General features: G+C 33.9%; 1 protein-coding gene and 1 long non-coding RNA gene across 3 annotated transcripts in view; one reads left to right on the top strand and one right to left on the bottom strand.

Moving 5' to 3' along the window:
* Window positions 1-21,203, bottom strand: part of Ddr (discoidin domain-containing receptor 2) — a 233,873-nt gene that overhangs the window by 199,539 nt on the left and 13,131 nt on the right. The gene's annotated exons all lie outside the window — the stretch shown is intronic.
* On the top strand, window positions 807-1,666 carry LOC138141322 (uncharacterized). Its single transcript, XR_011163086.1, has 3 exons — window positions 807-1,213; window positions 1,262-1,317; window positions 1,427-1,666. It is a non-coding gene; the product is annotated as an uncharacterized lncRNA (long non-coding RNA).

Genomic DNA, 21,203 nt, shown 5'->3' with positions numbered 1-21,203 from the left:
AATTTTTGAAAATTCACTTTTAACAAACATTAAGTAAGGAAGGAATTGCTCCCTTGCCTAGTCTACGCTGTTTTATTTTTGGTACAAAACTATCTGCAGTAAAATGTTGACTACATATAATAACTGCAGAGTCCGTTATCTGGTCCATGTCTACGAAATAGAGAAGTAAACTCTACACTTTTAAATTCATATTACATACCAGTGTTCTCTAGTAATAGTTATTTGTATAGCAAGGCTGCGAAATCCTACTTTGACGAACCGAGAGAAAAATTGTCGTCAAGGCCGCTTTGCGGCCGAGACAAGACAATCTCGAGGTCGTCAAAGGATTTCGTAGCCAAGGTGTACACAACATTTTGTGTGCAACCCAAAAATTTGTAATTAAAAAATGAACAAGTAAAATTTCCTTCACTGTCAATAAAAATAAAGTCGGCCTACATGTCGCCATGTCGCTATGGAAACGACATAAATAAAACAATTCATTTTGAGAAAAATTAGAAAAATGTCGCAAGAAAATTACAACGTTTTTGTTCCGTCTACTTCCCCGGAGTTAAAAAATATTGCAGATTGTGCAGTGTCCAGTGTCGGAGAATGTTGTTTTGGCTTATTTAATGGAAAAATCAAAAACTGTGAAAAGTTCAACTTTATGGAGCACATATTCAATGTTGAAGCTCACGCTGAACATACGGGATGGCATTGGTGTCACGAAGTTTCTGAAATTGGTACCTTTTTTGAAAAAAAAGTCAGTTTGTTATCAGGCGAAAAAGTCTAAGGTATTGACACGAGACCAGATCAATTTACTGTATAATCTGCCCTTTTTTAGGTCATTTTAATCATGGAATATCAGGAATATCAGAAGCCATGCGAAGAGACGAACTAACCAAAATATCTATTGATGACATCAAAGATGAACATTCTGTATTAATAGTGGCCGTTCCTGACACAAAAACTGGCATAAAACGAACTTTTACTGTCACCAATCCAGAATTTGTAAGATTATACCGCAAATATGCAGCTCTTGTTCCGTGTACTCATCCAGAGTTAAAAAAATATTATAAATTGTGCAGTGTCGCATTTGAAACCTGAAAAATCGAAACAGCAATATAAAAAAATGTTACAGTGACTTTGAGACTGATGTAACAAGAAGAATGTGAAAACCGTGTTGGATAATGTTGCATTGGCTTACCTATTTACTGGAATTTATTTATTGTGGCAGGTAAATGTTAAATTCTGTTAAGATAAGTTATCATCTGCTCCCTTTTAGGTTATTTTAATCGTGGAAATATCAGATGCCGTGCGAAGAGACAAATAAACCAAAATGTCTGCTGATGCCATTCATGATTCAGGATATGTTACTACTTACTAGTTACCAGATATTTCCCTTTTTGACCGGTGGAAAATTAACCTAATTCATACGTGTCTGTTCTAGATCGATCTTTTTTACCGACTCGTCAATACGTCAATCATCGAATCATCAGGCGACCACTCCATTTGAAATTGGCGGGAACTTCAAACCGGATGAAAATTCTGTACTAATAGCGGCCGTTCCTGACACAAAAACTGGCATAAATCAAACTTTAACTGTACCCAATCCAGATTTTGTAAGATCACACCGCAAATATAGAGATAGATATGTTGTAATTGTGATAATAAATAAATATTGAAATGACTTTTACTTTTACGGCCGTCGTCAAGGCAACGGCTGCGAAATTCAATTTCGCGGCTTGCTCTAGGCACGCGAAGTGCTCATTTCGCGTACGGTTGCACACAAAATATTTTTCCACAATAAATTTAAATTTGCGTCTGCAGGCATAGAATGAAAGGAAACATTATCATCAGGATTACTTGAATTACACGATTTTATGCAGCACTTTCTTACGTATGGCATTTTGTAAAAATAAATTGACAAATATTTTTGATTTTTCAAAATTAGCCGCCTATTGTAATGTACATGACTGAAAAATAGAGGGAGCTACTGTAAGGGATGTCCATGGCCAACTTCATCTAGCTTCCGCTGCGCTCCATACGGCCGTCCCAATAAGGGTCTAAAGTCATGGATGTATTAGTACTGGATACGGTGTACAGCCATCATAGTTGAATAAGACGTACCATCTACTTCTGTTGCTCTTAACGCATTATTTGGGTATTATCACTATCCTTTAGCGAGTCCCCCGACTCTGATTGGTTTAAATACTCAATCTATCAATTATTTACTACTCTCCTGTCATTCGTGTCATCTTTTTTCTAATCTGTTTCTCTGAAGTTTGCATAGTTCGAGAGTATTTGAACCGTTAACTCTATCAAGTATTATTGTTTTAGAACTTGAACGTATTAAGAATGACTAATTCGTCTAAAGCCAGGTATTTTTCACTCTAATGTGAAACACTGACAATGCTGTTGGAAAAGATTTCACAAAAGGAAATCCAGGTTTGGACTACAAAGGTGATGAGAGTTGTCTGCCTTCAACAACTACCTATATTTTTGTGAACCACTTAACTTTAATTTGTGCGTAAATTCTAACTCACAAGTATCCATGAAACTTACAAAAAAACACCAAAATAAATATTACTCGTAACAGATTCTTATATTTATTCATTATTAAATAATACAACTTTGTTAAGTTTACTTCTTATCTTGTTTTTGTTTAAGAGCTTTCGCAGTTTTCTTACATTCGTAGTGTATTTCCCTTTGCTCGTCAACATGTTGGATCATATTTACATGTCGTTTTGCTTTTCGAGGGCTACTAAAATGCTCTACTGTTACATCTGTATTATATCTCGAATCTGCTGATTGAGTAGCCGTAGTTTTATTTTCTAACAATTTTTAAAAATAGGTAAGTAAGTTATGAAAGAGAAATTAAATATTTAAGTTTTATACGCTCTACATTTGTTGCCACTACAATGTTCTTCTGCTAAATTGAAATTAAAGGGGGCATTAGGTGTGGTAGGAAAATTAAGGTATTGTGAAGATACCTATACAAACTCTTTTTAAAATTTTGCATGGTTTTTTACATTCATTCTAATCAGAATTCCGAAAATGTTTTGAACAAATAACCGCATCGTTTGCAACTTTGATTGTCTCTTCCACACTGATATCCATTTGTTTCTTAAGAAGGTTTCTTTTGGAAAACTGAAATCATTTTTTCACCCAGGTCTTCGGTATTTGTAAAAAATCGTCTATTTTAGGTACATACCAGTGAAAAGATAAGTCTTATCTTGAAGAACAATAAGGAGTGGAACAAATTCTGCAGGTTTTCATTATTGCAATTATTCTATTTTACGAATTCAGGAAGTTTTATGACAGTTCAGACCACAGGTTCAGACTTTTGAAATTAATTTCAAACTTCAAAATTGACATTTGCGAAACATCAAAACGACATACGTATTGTAATAACAGAGAGAAACATATTTTAATACAGGTTAGAATGAAATGGGGGAAGGTACCGAAGTCTGTGATATGTTTTTTCAAAGTCGACGTACGTTTATAGGGTATTGCCGTATCCAGTACTAATAAATCCATGTCTAAAGTTGATTCAGCTAACCTAAAAAAATCGTTTGGTAACTAGCCCCATCTGTTGCAAAATTTTTAACATAAATCTTTATGGGTTGATGGGGAAACCGTGTTTTTTTGTCAGTTTGGCGGAAAAATGTGAACCGGAATTGATACTACCCTTTCGACTGTTAGAGAAAATTCGAAATTTAAGTAAACCAATTATTATTTTTAATCGCAGTAACACCATATATGCAGCTTCATAGTATATTGTAAAAAAATTAAATGAAATATTTCACTGCGACAGTTGTCTCTCTCCTATATTGTCTTTTTCAACCCCTGGTCCTCTTTTACGTTCAATTAATCTTCAAAATCGTGGCGGTTTGACTTATCCAAATTATCAGTTTGTAATTTTTTTTAAAGAATTGGCAGATATTGCCACCACAGAAGTGTTATCATATTTGGCCCAAGAAAATATTTTCAAACAACTCGTAACAATTTTACTTCCACATTTAATTCGTAATTCCCTCTTTATCTGTAACACACATAAAGGCAAAATTTGTAAAGTTATTATAGAATTATTGATGAAACCACTTTTAAATAATAGGTAGTTGTTCACAAAAAACTGATTCCATAAAAAGAAAATCAATTGCTAATAAGCCCATAAGCGGAAAGGTTTTAAAATTATAATACTACGTATCTACCAAAGAGGTACCTACATAGGACCTACCTATCCACCCATTTAGGTATGTTTTTTACTTATCACTCCTTTATGCTGTTTAAAATTAAGTTACTTTCGAGTTTTGTTCCTTTTCCATTGTTTTATGTAAATAATGTATTAAATATAGTTATATATTTTCCAGTTTTACAAGACTATTACATATTTTCGTTTGATTTTCATATCTTTTTGAAACTTCATGACTTTTGAAAAGAAACGTCAATCATTGTTATTAACATTTTTCTCCGCTAGTTGGGGCTAGTTACCAAACGATTTTTTGAGGTTAGTAGAATCAATTTCAACAATGAAAATTGGCGTATTGGGACGGCCGTATGGAGCGCAGCGGAAGCTAGATGAAGTTGGCCATGGGATGTCAATGAAAGACATTTAAAAACAGACATTTCTACGATGCGACTGGCCTTATAAGAGACTTTGTCTCTTTCGATCTAGGAGGCCATGATTCTCTCTATTCCCCCTCCACGGAATATGACAATATAAAATTGGGAAAAAGCTTACTATGTAAACTGTGTAACTCCGGAGAATAATTGGTTACCTACAAAAATTACTTTACACTGTTAACAGAATTAGAATGTCGCCTACGCGTACTCTAAATATGTATTTATTTGAAGGCCCAATATTAAGGTACGTTTCTAATCACTTTTCGTGGCAAGTGCACTGGGTCATTAAAAAATCCTAGAAAAAATCCAATATGAAGATTTCGAATCATGTTGAAGAAACATGAAATATAAAAACGTCTACCCGAAATTTTGCTCACCATCTGCAATTATGTATCTCAACAAACGGTTTAACATATTCTCAAGAAACATACATTTTTACCTTACCACGAAAGGTACATGCTCTTTTTGGAAATGACCCTCACCGTAGGATTAAATTTTGTACTTATGATTTTACTTACATATAATAAGTTATACCGTTCCGTGTTTTGGTCAGATGAATGCACTTTCAGCAAAAATGATGCATTTAATGGAAACAACCCTCATCATTGGAGTTTTTCGACTTATTTCATTTCATGTGTCATTAACAACCCTTTCACAATGGCGTTAACGTTATCTCGATGTTAAAATGTTAATATTAACGTTAGATCTAGAAATTCAAAATTACATGTATTTCCGTGTGGACTGTTCACAATGGCGTTATGATGAAAGTTAATGTTACATGTTATTGTTAGCGTTAACGTTAGACCCAGAAATGTTCTGGATTTTTAACGTAACATTCTAACATTAGCCAATGGAAATAATTTAAAACAAAATTCATACAATTTGAGAAGTTTTAAGATGTGCTTTGAAAATGCCTTGGTTGTCAATGGTTGTCAATTGATTCAAAGCATTGTATATTATAAATTAAACTCTTTTTTAAATATCGTCTAACGTTATTGTAAAAAAAAAACTTATAAAACATTTGGACAAGTTGACCAACAGGATGTCCCGATTACAGGTCAACCAAGTAAAAGACCAAGCATAAAAAAACGATCAAACCTCCAAACAGTCATTAAGAATCAACAGAACTATTCCAACCCGTACCAAGCAACTAGCATCCTATTGCAGGTATATGTACATTATATACAGGGTGTTTTCGAAGTTGAGGCGTTTCTTTTAACATGTATGCGTTGTTCTAAAGAGTTTTAGCCAAAATCACCTTAGTAAAATGTGTACGGCAATGAAGACACAATAAGTTAATTTTTTTGAAATTTTTGAAACCGGTCCTGTTTAATTTTGCGTTGATTTGTTAGCAACTAAAATCGACAAAAAAAAAATCTAATGAGCATGCACGTTAATCAAAAATACTGTCAGAATTGTCATCTAATTAGTCGGAATGGGTTATCATTACGAAAATAACGAGCTCACAGATATGTTGCTAAAGTATGGGCAATGCTATCAGAATATAGCTGCGGCGTCCAGAGAGTACGCAGAGCGATTTTCGGAAAGATTCCATCCTGGGCCACGTCAGTTTATTAATCTAGTACAGCGGAGAAATAGACAGGACCGGACTCAAAATTTTAGAAAACTATAAAAATATGCAATCAATTATCTCCGTTAATACAAACATTTTACTAAGACGATTTAGGCTGAAATTCTTAAGAATAATGTTTAGTACCTCCTGTTACAAGGAACACCTCAACTTCGAAAACACCCTGTAGTTCTTATTTGTTAATTTCTGACATCATCACACTTTGAAATAACTGTGATTTCTTATTCACTTCTTTTCAATGTTCTAATCAGGCTAACTTGATTTTTTTATAGCTATTAAGACAAGTGTTTTATAGACGATTTAAAAATCGAGGTCGTAGTTTAAAACAGAGCGACCGCAAGGAGCGAGGATTTAACAGACCGAGATTTTTAAACTATAAAACACGCGTTGTCTTCAAGATTTTTTCTAACACTAACATCTTATCAGAAATTTTAATAAATTCAGAAATTATTCGAGGCGCATCACAATACACAAAATGCGAAGGTTGCCGTGGGCACTATGGTAATAATATCAACAAATTTGGAAAAAAAACAATTTTCATCGTTGAAATGTGCCAAAACGTTCCAGAAGAAATAAGAAAAAAGGGGAAATTTGTTACCAATGAAGTCTAAAGCACGATTTATAGTTCCGTATACATATAGCATAACATAGACAAAAATCATAAACATAACATAAGTTTTAAAATTCAATTTATAGTTCATGACAAAACGTGATATGATTGTTGACTTTTTAAGTGTCAAACTAATTGTCAAATAAGTTTTGTGAAGACGAGGTTTTAGAAACTGCTGCTGCTGGTGATCTTACACGAGATAGGTTGTAGTAAAGAAAAAACGAAGAAACCACGAAAACAAAACGCATTACAAAAACACGTATAAATCAGCTACTCCAAATCATTTCCTTCGTCACACCGGCCTCAAAGTCTTTGGAAGACTTATCGTACAGTGCCTTGAACCTTCAACACACTGTACGATTAGAATTTCCTTCATATTTTCCACCTTTTCAATAACGTTTTTAAATTGAATTCATTGACAGCGTACTTACACGTAATCGTTTCTATGGAAAAATATTAAAATTCCGTAACTTTCATGATACACAACATAATAATTGGAATTGGCCAATTCATATCTAAACGGATACGGACTTATGTTAACGGATCTATAAATGAATACATTTGATTCAATAGGATTCAATTTTGATATGTTATGCCATACGTACACTTCTATTCAAAAAAGCGTACAAGTATTGAGAGCTACTGTAAATGGGGATAAATTTAATTAATCGTTTCCAAGAAAACGTATTACTGACATTTTGTATGTATGTCAAATGTGTGAACACTGTTTTTTATAAATTTTTAAACTGTTGTTAGATTGTTGAGAGTTGCCTTTTTCCATAAATTTGTGAATAAAAGTTTGAATTGTGTTTGTAGTAATTGGTAATACTTGCCTAATAAATAAGGCAAAACATTTATACACATTAAAATCTCTGAAGAATACATCGATCAAATCCAGCTATCATCACGGGTTTTGTTACAGGTTTCTAAGTAACAACAATTAAAAGATAGGTTTACGATATGGCAATCTAACCAAAATTGTGCTCACTACGTGTACGCCTTTTTTCTGAATAGAAGTGTACATGCTACAGAACTATAAATCGGCCTTTAAAGTGCATACGAAAAGGTGTATGTTTCGTTTCAAGGCCGGAACAATAAAAAAAGCATCACGGAGGTAACGGAAGATGTCATTTTGGCTTTTCTTGATATGGGGCAAGTGTGTAGAACTTCATTAAAAGTTAATTCACATTGCGGCAAGAATAATTTGAAGAAAATGTAGATTGCCAGTTTTCGATGGCCGAGCACTTGCATTGGATGAAACAGCAGAAGTTAAAGAAGATGTTAGGAACAAGAGCACGAAGTTAATGTGGCAGTTCCAATTCAATAATTGTACTTTTCACTTTTGTGATAATTACTGCAAAAATGATGAATAAAATGTTACTTGAATAATATGTTTGAGCGTATTTTATGACTCTATAAGATACGTTGCTATTGACGACGTGTCTTATAGGGAAAAGCGTATTTTATGGGAAACAGCTCAAATGCACCATAGAAACAGTATAAGATATTAGAGTTAGAAAATGTATTTTTTTTTTCATTCGGACACTCAGTGTACGAAACAGAAGAAGCTTCCTCACCACTCACACACTATGACAACGTTTTTAGGAACATTTGGTGTAAGCTTCTACAGCCATATTTCAACAATTCGACCAGTTTATATTTTTTCAGATTTATTATTAGATTGTTGTTCCGGGAGTTTCCTCTATATCAATCGTTTTTTGTTTTGCTCTATTTAAAATAAATATGTATTGTCAATGTAGATATTTATGAGTTAATATGTAGGTACTTTGCATGGAACAAGAAAATGATTAATTGGCTACAAACACTTTTTGCAAAGTTTCTGGATCAATAAAATTTCACTATTTCTATTAATGATTTATGAAAACGATGAAGATGCCTTAATACAGAAATAGAATATAATATGACAAACATTTAACTATATAAAACTTGTAGAACTCTGTTATCACTGTTCGGCTAGTCATAAAGATTGTTTGGTAAGTCATTGGGTCGTCAGATTGTGAGGGTGATGTCAAACAAGCTATAGAATCGGAAATGGCGTTGTATAGATAACAGTTTATCGAAACTGACCGCAAACATGGCACGGCGGATTTCCGAAACCTCTGCCAAATGACGCGAATTGTAAAAAATAATCTACTGATACCGTAACGTAAAATTACACCACTTTTTTGTTCAACATCGAAAATTTTTGAATGAAAAAAGAAATTATCTAAATGTATCTACTCGTATACTTCAAACTGAAGCGTTTTTCTAAATTAGCGTTCGATTTCAGATCCAAGTTTCTTCGGTCTGTCTGTGTTTTTCTATCTATAATCAAGCAGTTGATGGTCCTTAATTGGTTACAGTGTTTCATCAAGTACAAAAACTGGTCTTGGTTTGATACAGACTTTAATTTCTGTTATATTTCCAATAACGAAACGAACGGAAGATTCACCGAGCAGAATATCTCTCTGCCGGCAATAGCCATTAGATTCTAATGTAGATTCTAATTAATGAAAATGTTTGAGAGTTGCGAATTTGTCTGAACCCTCGTCTGAATCTTGGTTTAAAAGGTTTTAAAAAATCGATGACGTGAAAAGTGAGGCCTGAATTTAATGACCCAAAGACAACAATATCCCTCTGCTTTACGAGTAGGTATAGTTAACAACGTATTTTACATTAGGACTACAAGTCTATAACTAACCGTTTATTAAAACGGTATACTTATATTTTTTATATTTATATTTTTTAATCAATTATGTGATGTTCATTTCTTCCCTGTTTTTACAAATTACAAAAATATGGCGTCACACTTGTCTACCTGTATTGTTGGTTGCAGAAAAATTAAATAAAATTTAAATAACTGTTTCGTTTATTAGAAAAACATTTAAGAACAGACGAGTCTGCAACCAGTTTAACCAGTACTGCGTCACATATTGGGTAAAGAATAATTCCGAAAATTTTCAATGTATTTATACTAAATTCATTTTTGTAATCACGAACTAGCTGGAACTTTTTTTGTTAAATTTTTTTACAAAATAAATAAAAATTGGGCAGTTGGCAACGATTTAAATTGTCATATTATTGTCGCTGCCATAATGAATGAATTTCCAAAACGGAGTAGAGCATCAATAAACAAGCAGACGAAACAGCACATTTTAAAGGCTTTCACCAAAATAAAAGAAATTACTCTTGAAGATAATGGATACGTAATGAAAAAGTACAAAATTGTGGAAGCAAATGACGTGACCCATCATAACCTAAGTTTTTAAAAGCCCAAATTCGCGGTAAAAAGGTGTGTTCACAAGATAAAAGTTACTAAATTTAGTAAATCTAGTTCGGCATTACAAAATGAATTTACTATATGTATTTCACAAAACTGCTTTGAACCCTTTAGTCGGTAACTTCTGTTGTATTCTAAGTGTACTATGTAGTGCTATGAAATATATATAGTAAATTCATAGCACTACATAGTACACTTAGAATACAACAGAAGTTACCGACTAAAGGGTTCAAAGCAGTTTTGTGTGGCCTCCGTTCAACTATTGAACATCCTTATAAATTACACTTTTCTTAGATAATCACAAATTACTTTCAAATAAAAATTTTAGTCACCACTATACCCGTTGAAAATTTTTAAAAAATCTTAAATTAATTGTTTTATGATTACCATGCAATTTTAGATAACATTGTACCGGTTGCAAGCCAAAATAATTATCTGCTGCAGACAGGATGTTTAAACTAATTTGAATTCCACGTCGCTATGTGTAAATACTGGGTGAGTCACCCCTAAATGAATCACTCATAGCATCTTTTCACAGTTGAAAATAAAATGTCTCAATTAAAATGTAGCATTTACTTAGAACGAATAAATAAAAACATTAAATATAAGATATTTATAACCAATTCTTTATCGAAAATATATTTTTAACCTACTAACCGAAATTTGAAAGTATGTAAATTCCACATACCTATAGGCCGTGCCAAACCCAAATAACCACCACCTGTTGAATTCGGTTGGTGAAAACAAAATTACACTAAATGTATAATGGCAATTTTGATATTACTAGGATGCTAGACCAGTCAAATCTAAGTACACAACGTTGCCGGTTGATTTTCTGGGTAGAATGCAGTGTTGGTGGTTATTTGGATTTGGCAAAGACTATACATATGAAATCATCATACTTACTCGTAGTTAAAAAAAAAATATTATACCTGAATCATATTCCCTGTTTTTGACACTAAAATGCGTGCAAAATCGGCCTCTTAAAACACTAAAGCTTTAAAGTCGCTTAGGTAACAACAAATTCACCTATATTTTGAACAATGGTAAATAGACACTTATACACAATTTATAATAGCAACGAAACAACAACAATTGACCATTTCTACATCAACGATTAATGACACAGATTACTTCGGAAAAGGTACTTCAATTTACTTTTTTTGTTATAATTTTCAGATTGTAGTGCAGGTATAATAAAAAATAGCGTATGATACACGTTTATAAGGGACTTTTTAGAATCTGCGTCTCTAATAGGTCTATTATTGTATTCAATTTGGAGTTGTTTATGGCTATCTCTTAAAGCACTCGTAGTTTAATAGATCTCTAAGAAAATTTTTATCAATATTTCAGTGTATTATTGTCATTTACACCAAAAAACTTCCAATATTAATGTTCAAACTCTACTTTTTATCATATGTTGCAGATGTAGTTGCATCCGTTACCTTGAATTACCAATTACATAATACAAAATTCCCTAGAATTTGAAAATTTAATTTTTTATTTAAAAATTAAAACAAAGGTGCAAATTCTAAAAAATAACATAAAAAAACTCGTCCCATAGAAAACTCCCCTACGGGTCGTTTTCTACACATGGGACTCGTGCGCCAAATCAACCCTTACAAAACTCGTTCTTTAATATACTATTAAAGCACTTGCGACGTTAAAAGCACTCCGCGCCACGTCGCGCGTGCTTGAAAGGCTTCCTTATAAACTTGTATCATAATATACTATTACGTACAACAGTAAATCACTTCCCATGCTTGTTTATTCCAAATTTAAGTAAAAGTCATATAACTTATACTAGGTCCTTAATTCATTCAAAATAAGTCATAAATATTATGCGCCATTTTTAAATACAACCTGTATATTGATAAATGATTAAATTATGTGCAAATTTCACCTAAAGTGTCTGAGCCGTAGTTTTTCAACGTTCCACATATGATCATATCATGCGAGATAACAATATACAAATTATAATTTTAATTACTTTTCCGAATGAGTACACTACACTACGATTATGCCAGTCATCTTGCGCGAGGCAGTGTTTGTTGAAGCTAAGACAAATATTCCATCTTCCTTATTGCAAAACTGTCACTGCAGCGAAGTAAACAACAGGGGTGTGAGCCGAGAAGTCATCGCCGACATTCAAGTGGGAATTAGGTGTTATTATCTCTAGTGTCCGGTGCAGTTCGGCGCCACCAGACGCGCTTTCATTGATTTAACCTACGGCGACCCCAATCATATTGTCATAAATAACACAATCATTCTCTGGGAGAGATCCTACCATTATCATATTTACTGGTCATTATAATATGCATTTAGATGAATGACGGCGGCATAGCGTAATGGGTGAATTGTTAAATATGTATGATGAAATTGTAAAGTACCCAAGTTTTTCGTTTTAATCTACTAGTTAAAATTTCATAAAAACAATCGGTGATAGATCGTTAGTGGTTATCATGTAAGTTTAATTATTGTAGTTCTAAAGCACTTACTTCTACACAAATAAATTAGACAAAGCTGCATATTAAATACATAATTTTAACTGGAAAACTCTTAAGCGTATTTTATCTATACTTCTATTTAAAAAAAAAACCTGTCTGAAAAATGTAAGTAACATAAATGTCATTGCCATGTTACTCTATATAAATAACAATCCTCCCTGTAGTATGAGGAATTTAACTGATGAACCTTTGAACCTTTTACATTTAAAATAAAGAACAAAATTCTAGGTGATTTATTTTGGATAAATTGAAAATGGCAACAAACCTGTATTGCTTTTGTATCTGTCACAATAGTGTTAATGGTAATGTTAATGTTAGTGTTAGCCAGAATTTAATCTTCAGAATATTGGTGAAACGTTCAACCGTTCACAATAATGGTGATGTTGATGTTAATGTTAGAAACGATGTTAAGAGAACCAGAAAATGTCTGGTTCTTTAACATCTTCGTTAACATCTACCAATCTCCATCGAGAATTTTACGCACGCGCAGGCGCAGTGACAGTTCACACCACGTTGACAGCTGTAAGAGTAACATTCCGTTAACATTATTGTGAACACTGGACTACTAACATCATCATTGCCATCTCGACTAACATTATAACATTACCACTAACATTAACACTATTGTGACAGACCCATTAGGATGTTAACCGTTGGCAAACTGCTGTATAACTTTATTCAAAAAGTTGTCATCGTACAAATTACATTATTTCTTTATTATTTACAAATACATTTTATAGATAATCTAGAATAATTTTTCCAACCTTTCTAAATTCTTCGAAATATCAAAATACAAAATGTAGTTAATACTCGAAATGTATTTAAGATTATTTCCTTCATGTGTTTAGCAACCAATTGCGTAACAAATATTGACCAATCAAAACGAGAAAACAAAAAATAACCCGATAAAATTTCTCTAAAATGCACACTGTGCAATAATCGGATAAAAAATGTCGGTACCTGTTTTTTTTTTAATAAATTATTTTGAATAAAAAGGTTGGAAATAATGCGTTTGTTTTCATTCTATTCAGGAAATAATCAGCCGTATACCCCTCGTGCAAAATTTTAATATCGGCAATTTTTTTGGTAATAAACTCGAACATCCATAAATTATTCGGTCAGAAGACCAATTATTATCAAATAAGAGCACGAGACGAATGACCAATAAAAGCAAACCGTGTTTTTTCTCAAGATGTCTTTCTGGAACGCAAACAGTGGTAGAGAAAAGAAATTTTAACTCTAGGTCTTCGCTCAACAACAAGTGGAACCTAAAACTATCAAAGTGCTATTTTAAATTTGAGAATAAAAGTAAGTAATTAAGACTGCAATCTGCCATGAAAATGAACCGGGCATCGTCCTAATAAGCAGTTTTTATCTTACTTTTGTTTTATACTATTGTACACTTTGGAAACTGTTGAAAACGAGGTTGAAAGTGTTACACTCTATCCACGTTAAACCCAAGCACCCCATTTGATTTCCAAAAAGCTGGAACAAGAAATCAGTCAGGATCTTGTTTCCAGGCAAAGAACTTGATTTTTAATAATAGTGAAAAGTTTAATAATAAAATAAATACAATTTGCCGGAAAAGAAGAAAGAATTTTCATTTTACGAATGACCTTCGCAAAGTTTAGTGCCCAGGGTGAGTACTTTTTTGTTAAATTTAAAAACCAGCAACTTTTAAAATGGCAATTCAGTGCACGTATTTGGTTTTATTGAGTGTCGGCAGAACCTAATAAACGCGCCCGACAATAGAGAGGCGTGATGTTGATGTAGATGTTCGCGAGACATCCTCATGCTGTCCCCTCAACGTCCCTCTGTGCAACTATTCCAATAACCCCGTCGTCGTCTGCGAGTCTTCGCCCGTTAGCGCGTGTTCCTATGTTTTGTCGCATGTCACAAGCATGTCGGGTCCCTGTGGACGGAACACGCGGGCCACGTGACCTGTTTTATTCATATTTTCAATTTCCTCTCGCTGTTTTTCACGCTGGGCAGGTAATGTTTGTTTTCCGTTATCCTACTTGCGTTACAAGGATATTACTAATTCACTAACCGGAGAACAATAAAGTTCTATCATGGGTTAAAAATAGGGGCTTGGAAAGATTACGCTTTGCTGCTTTCATGGAGTAAGCACTCGGTTCCCTAATGGAATAATTATAACATGAACCTACATGTTACAGGTCAGATGCGAACGGAGAGAACGAAGTGATCGGGAGGAAAAACGAAGTCAAACACTGAAAAATAACACACCATTTCCACCCGCTGTGACTCTGAAACTGTGTACGTCTGAGATTGACTCAACGGTGCATAACGGTTATAATAACAAATGTCAGATGTGACAGTTAAAATACAAGCAAAAATAGAAGTCGAGCTCAGTGGTGATAGTATGTCACATAACCAATAAAATTTAGAACGTTAGTTAAACCGGAAAAATAATAATAAGCTGAATCATAAAATTCTAATTGTCATCAACCGTCAACCGTCAGATTAAAAGTTAATAACATTTTCAGCTGATCTAATGTACAATGACCGGCAATAAAAACTAGCCATCACTTTTCTGTCACATCAAAATCCAAATGTGTAATTAATGCTTTAATGACACTGACATTTAAATGATGGCTAACTTTTTTTGCCGGCCACCGTAGGTACTTACAGAAATATATGCCAAAATTTTTTTAAAATGTTTTCTTTTCCATTATTGTTTTAAAACATTTGTGTGTCAACAATTGACGCTATCGTCATTTTAGATTTCAAATCGAAAAAGGTGAATACAAATTTACTTGTTTTGGAAGGTTTGTAAAAATAATAAATAGTTGTGACGACAATATACGTAAAGCCTGGAACATTGCAGAAGGCATGTCAAAAACAATACTTACAAATTTTTTACAAACGACATAAACGACAATATATTATTATTATATTTTTCCGTTGACCGCTTGTTAATTTCAATATTAATGAATTATTTTGTCTAAAATATAGTGTATTAATGAACCTCATTAATACACTATTTTTCATTAATCAACGATTTTTGCGATTTTGACGTTTTCATGAAATTTTGATGTATAAACAACCTCGAACATGTATTGTTTGCACTTACCAACACTGCAGCAGGTAGTGCAGCAGGGTTTTCTATATTTTATAGCTCCATAACTGCACAATTACGAATTCACTTTTTCAAAAGCCGACTTTTTTGGTTATAATTCGCATGTCAAATTTTTCAAAGATAACTAGGTTTTCTTAGTAACCGTGATTTTTACGTGAAATTGAATGTGAATAGAGTTGACGTCTTCCGACCCTCTTTGTGGAAAAGTGAATACAAAGTGTTGAAAAATTTAAAAATGGCCTACCCTGAGGACAAAAAAAGAATGAAGGTATTTTCTAAGGTCTCATCTTTATCGAAAAAGATGAAATTGATTTTGATTTGGCTTTAATTTGAAATTTTGTCACAAAAAAAAAAAAATTGCGGTCAACGAAAAATTTTTGTAATCAACTCGTTTGTTAATGGGCGATTAATAATCTCAACACACTCGTTCGTGCTTTAAACAGTTTTGATTATTAATCGCCTTCATTAACAAACTAGTTTATTAAATAACTATTAAATATGTCTTGCAGTTTTTAAATGAGAAAGCTGTTCTTTAATCTCTCTAATCTAAGAGAGTTTCTTTCTTTGATGTCGTTCTTAAATTGTTTCTTATTGAACGAAAATTTGTATTACACTTACATAAAAGGAAGTAAGCAAAAGTAGTCATGTCCAGTTTATTACGTCTTGGTGGCTTTTAGTGAATAATTCTGTGAATTATTTTTTGAAATAAGCAGCAAGATCGTTTTAGCAGTGGCTGGATAGTACAGTAAATAAAGTCTCAACAAAGAACAGTCTATTGGTTGTTTTCCCCAGTTAAGCGCCACGAAATCTTATTTTACTAAATAATTATTTATTACAATATAGAGGGTGTTTTTTAAATGCTAGTACAAAAAAAGACTGGTAATATTTGAGGATGAGTAGAACTCATAGGGTAAGTGGGGGAGAGATGAACCACTTTTTAGAAAATGTACTGTAAAATTATTATACTTGAGAAAGTTCAAAATATAAAATCTATTTAAAATAATACATAGTTTAAGCCTACTTATAAAAGTAACAAAACATAAATCCATTCTTTTGAACATTATGTACGTAAAAAAATTATATACTCTGACGTGTAAAAGTCCATCTCTCCTGCACTGTGTAGGTGAGATGGACCAATGACTTTTTTGTAACTTTTTAATGTGAGTGGCCATTTTTTTCTGCATTAATTATTAATCCGGTCCGAGATAATGTTTCTTAACTAAATTACTTGATTTCATTCTACTCACTAGCGTAGATTTGGGTATACTAAATGCTTTGGCAGCTTCATTCATTCCTATCGCCCATAATTCACTGCATTTTATAAATTTTCTGCAGTTCACTCCCTTCGATTTGGCGCACTTGTCTTACTAATATAAAATGTAGGCATATCTGCTATGAAAAACACATAAGAAACCCTTGGTCCATCTCTCCTCCGTAAACGCGGTCCATCTGTCCTCGACGCAGAGAAAAAGATGGATCACTTAATTACAGCTGATCCTGCTTGAATATAACCACATTTTTAGGTTATAATATGTTTTATACATGCAATTGTTACGCTGGAGTATGAATAATAAATGTAAACTTATCGTAGTTCTCTTAACATTAATGTTCATGTAAGCCACCAAAAATTGTTCACTACTTTTTCCCGCAATTATTTATTGTTTTCCTTAAACGGCATACCCTTTTCGCGCGGTTATTTGCACGAACTGGGATCATTATAATTAACATTCATTAGGAGAGGTGGCGCCCTGAGATACTTTTAAGACCAATAGTCCATCTCTCCTACCGGTCCAACTCTCCTCCCTTTACCCTACACAAAAGAATCATCAACAAGTCTTTTCGTTTTCAGCACGCTGCTGAATTAAAGATAATTAAAAACGTAATTGGGGTTGTTAAGCAACAATAATAATTTTGTTGCATTTTTGTTCATAGCATTGTAGGGCTGCTATGGATTAATTTATTGTTTACTATTGTTGTGTCTGTGGCGTAGAATGTGCATGGACAGGGTTAGTTTATCCCTACCGTTTTAGATTTAAAAATGGACCCAGTTTTTTTGTACTAGCATTTAAAAAACACCCTCTATGCATTATTAAACTACAAATAAGTAAATAATAAAAGGTAAGAAAGGTGAAACAAGTAACATTTTCGAAAATATCTAGCTGAAAATTACCCCCATCGTCTATCTGAACTTTGTAGCACTGCAACCGTATACAGGGTGATTTTGAAAGTTGTGCAGATATTTTAATCACGAGCTACTGGCTTCATGTAGAACTCGGAAAAAATATTTAAAAAATTCTATGTCAAAAAATAAAATGACATTTATTTTTTGAGCTAAATTTTTTTTAATTGCCCTTAGTTTTCTACGTTGTCCTACAACCTTGTAGGTAAAATTTCGGCACATTTTAAAAATACACCCTTGTAGGTATATCCTGTTTTATAAAATGTACGCCAATGAGAAGTAACCTATAGGAAATATGTTTTAAAACAAGGAAACCGCATTGGTGTTCGTTTTATAAAATATGATATACAGGGTGTATTTTTAAAATGTGCCGAAATTTTACCTACGAGGTTGTTTGACAATGTAGAAGACTAAAAGCAATTAAAAAAAATTGTAGCTCAAAAAATAGATGTCATTTTATTTTTTGACATAGAATTTCTTAAATATTTTTTCCGAGTTCTACATGAAGCCAGTAGCTCGTGATTAAAATATCTGCACAACTTTCAAGATCACCCTGTACGTTTCGTTGGTTTATTTAACAGATATCTGACGTAACATTAACGGCGAACTTGGTATGTTATGAGAGTAAAAATTAACGGTAAAAAGAAATCAAACTTGAAGAATTATCTAAAAATTAACTAAAGGAAATGCTCGAAGAGCTTCCATTTTGCTCTAAACATAAATTAACTATTCTTTTTTATAGATTCACCAGCATGTTTAATTTAATTTAAAATGTCAAATGTTAGATGTCAATGATGCGGCTGTCAGTGTCAAGCCGTCAACAACTGGAAGTTACTCCAGTTGTACCACTTAAAAATAAAATTCAGTATAACCAACTCAAATAGTCCATCTTGATCACTTGTATATTTAATGTGTGATCCGAAAAAGAATTTAAATCCGATGAAGTCCGTTCTTCGTAGAATGCCCTTTGGTTTTGCAACGTCACAGCACGGACTCGAAAAACTTTTTCTTCTCCCATTTATCATGCTAATGATCAGAAGTTTGTCGTAATTTTTGTAAATACTCTTACTCAATGAATGATTAACAATATCCCATAAGTACTGTTACATTTTATAAAAATTCAAATTAAATCGAATCGTTCTCGAATCTTGGATCACCATGCGCATGACTCGTGGCGATTTCTGTTTTCGATTGAAAACGAAAAACTTCCTACAAGAGACGGGCGAAGGTATAAAACGGGACAACCAGTGTCCATCTTGGTCTTTTGTCTTTGGTCTTTGGCCAGATCTGTGCCGGAGTGTGGAGGGGGCTGAAGGGGTGAGTGGTTGAGCGGCGAGAAAAAGGAGACGTGGAGACGTTAGGGATCCGAAGAGGGTGAGGCTGGAAGGAGAATCCCGGGAGTCCAAACCCAAACGCCAAGGAGCGGATTTGCGGTTTCCTAACGCAAGGTTCCTGAAGAACGGAACGCCGAGGAGCAGAGTGACATTCCACGTCCGGATTTCGCCATCCTCCATGATCCCGAAGAAGTCCCCGACAAACGACCAAAATCTCCAGAGACGTCGACCGCCCCGTGAGGACCAAAGCCAGACGTTTTTAACTTTTTTTCAATATTGTGCAAACCTCGTCTCTCGCCGGAGTGATTGTTCCGATATCCCATCGCAGAGAGATCCGTCCGGGAAGCCAGCACGTCGTTTTGGAGTAAAACCTTTTTTGTAGTGGGGATTGGGTTATCGGTCTACCGACGACCTCGCCTGCAAGCGACCGATCAGACCCATAGCAGTTTTTTTTTTGCTTATCTCTTGTGTCGTCGTCCGCCGCGCGACTTCTTTTCGTTTTCAATTTTTTTTTTTTAGGAAACGAGGCGAAGCCTGGGGGAACGGTCCCGCCGATCGTGGGCAGCGTAGAGGGTTAGCGCCGAGGACGGTATCGGTCTTCGCTTTCAGTTTTCCCGCCCTCCTTTTTTTCATTTTGAATTCATTTTCATTTCGGGAGTTTTCTTTCCTTGTCGCAGCGAGGGCACAAATACCCGGTCGGTCGGTACGTAAAAATTAATGTTAAAAAAATTTGATAATAATAAAACATAATTACCTAACATTTTTAATTTACAATGCAAAAATTTCCGATATTTGTAAATATAGGACTTGGTGAATAAATTAATATCCTTTTGTTAAACTTAACTAGGAAGTTTCCTTCCCCCGGTTTCCAGGCAGGTTGTCATCACCCACCCTTTTTTTGGGTAGCACTCTCGAGCAGGTTCCAGTGTTTCTCAACATGAAGTCTAATAGATCGTTATTTTGGGAGAGTGTATAAAGAGAAAAATAAATAACGTAACAGTACCTAATATGGTTGAGGTCTACCCATTCTAGAACTTGGATGTTTTGAATTCAAATAACTTCGCAACCTGCTATGAAGTCTTGGGTTCTCATTTTCTTGGGCGAACGAACCCTCTTAACATATTTGATCATATGTATGAAACGATTACTTGTTCAAGAATGTTCGTGTACACCACGGTTGTTTGATCACTATCAAAGAGTGGTCCAAATTCATGTGCAAAAAATGCTCCCTACACTTGCTGAAAACTTAGTTCCACCATACTTTATTTATCGCTGGTTGGTTGGAAGATGCACGTACTTCACAGTGAGTATTACTTCTAAAGAGACAAAACTTCGAGTGGTCACCAAACACTCTGTACACTTTTAAAAGTCTAATTTTGGTACAGACTCGCAAACAGAATTCTTGTCATCTAGTGTTTCCAATTAACTTCGCTCAAAACCTTAAGAAGAAGAGAACGACTAGTTCTTGGAATGACACTGGTATCGCAGTTGAATTTAGGTAGATTTTGGTTTGAATGTGAACTGTGGTCTCCGTCGGGCTGACAACGAATTTTGTCGGATTTTGTGTAAATGATCCGATCTTTCATTGAAGATCCCTTTTTAGATTTGCCACTTTCCTTTTTGCGCTCATCACGTTGGTTGTGGGTTGTGGACTGATAAACTGTACCTACGTTTACATTGTCCGTAGTGATGGTCACATCTTTTCAACAAGCACTAACAAAGTACAATGTGAGTAATAACACAATACTCCAACTTTAAAAAACAAAAATTGTTTGGTCATTTTTCAGACACATGATTTTTGGTGCGTTGGTCTTGGTTTTCAGGTTTAACTGCGTTAAATTTGTGATAACTGAATTTCCGACAAAGACTCATTAGGAAAGCAATAGAAATATACAAACTTCCAAATAATTTTAACAGAGATACGGGACTAGACATCAAAAGCATGGAATACTATATTACGAGTTACGACAAAACCTACCGTCTCCAACAATTTCCACCAC

This window comes from Tenebrio molitor, chromosome 1 (genome assembly GCF_963966145.1).
Source record: "Tenebrio molitor chromosome 1, icTenMoli1.1, whole genome shotgun sequence".
In the NCBI taxonomy this organism is placed as follows: domain Eukaryota; kingdom Metazoa; phylum Arthropoda; class Insecta; order Coleoptera; family Tenebrionidae; genus Tenebrio; species Tenebrio molitor.
This window is presented reverse-complemented; position numbering and strand designations above follow the sequence as displayed.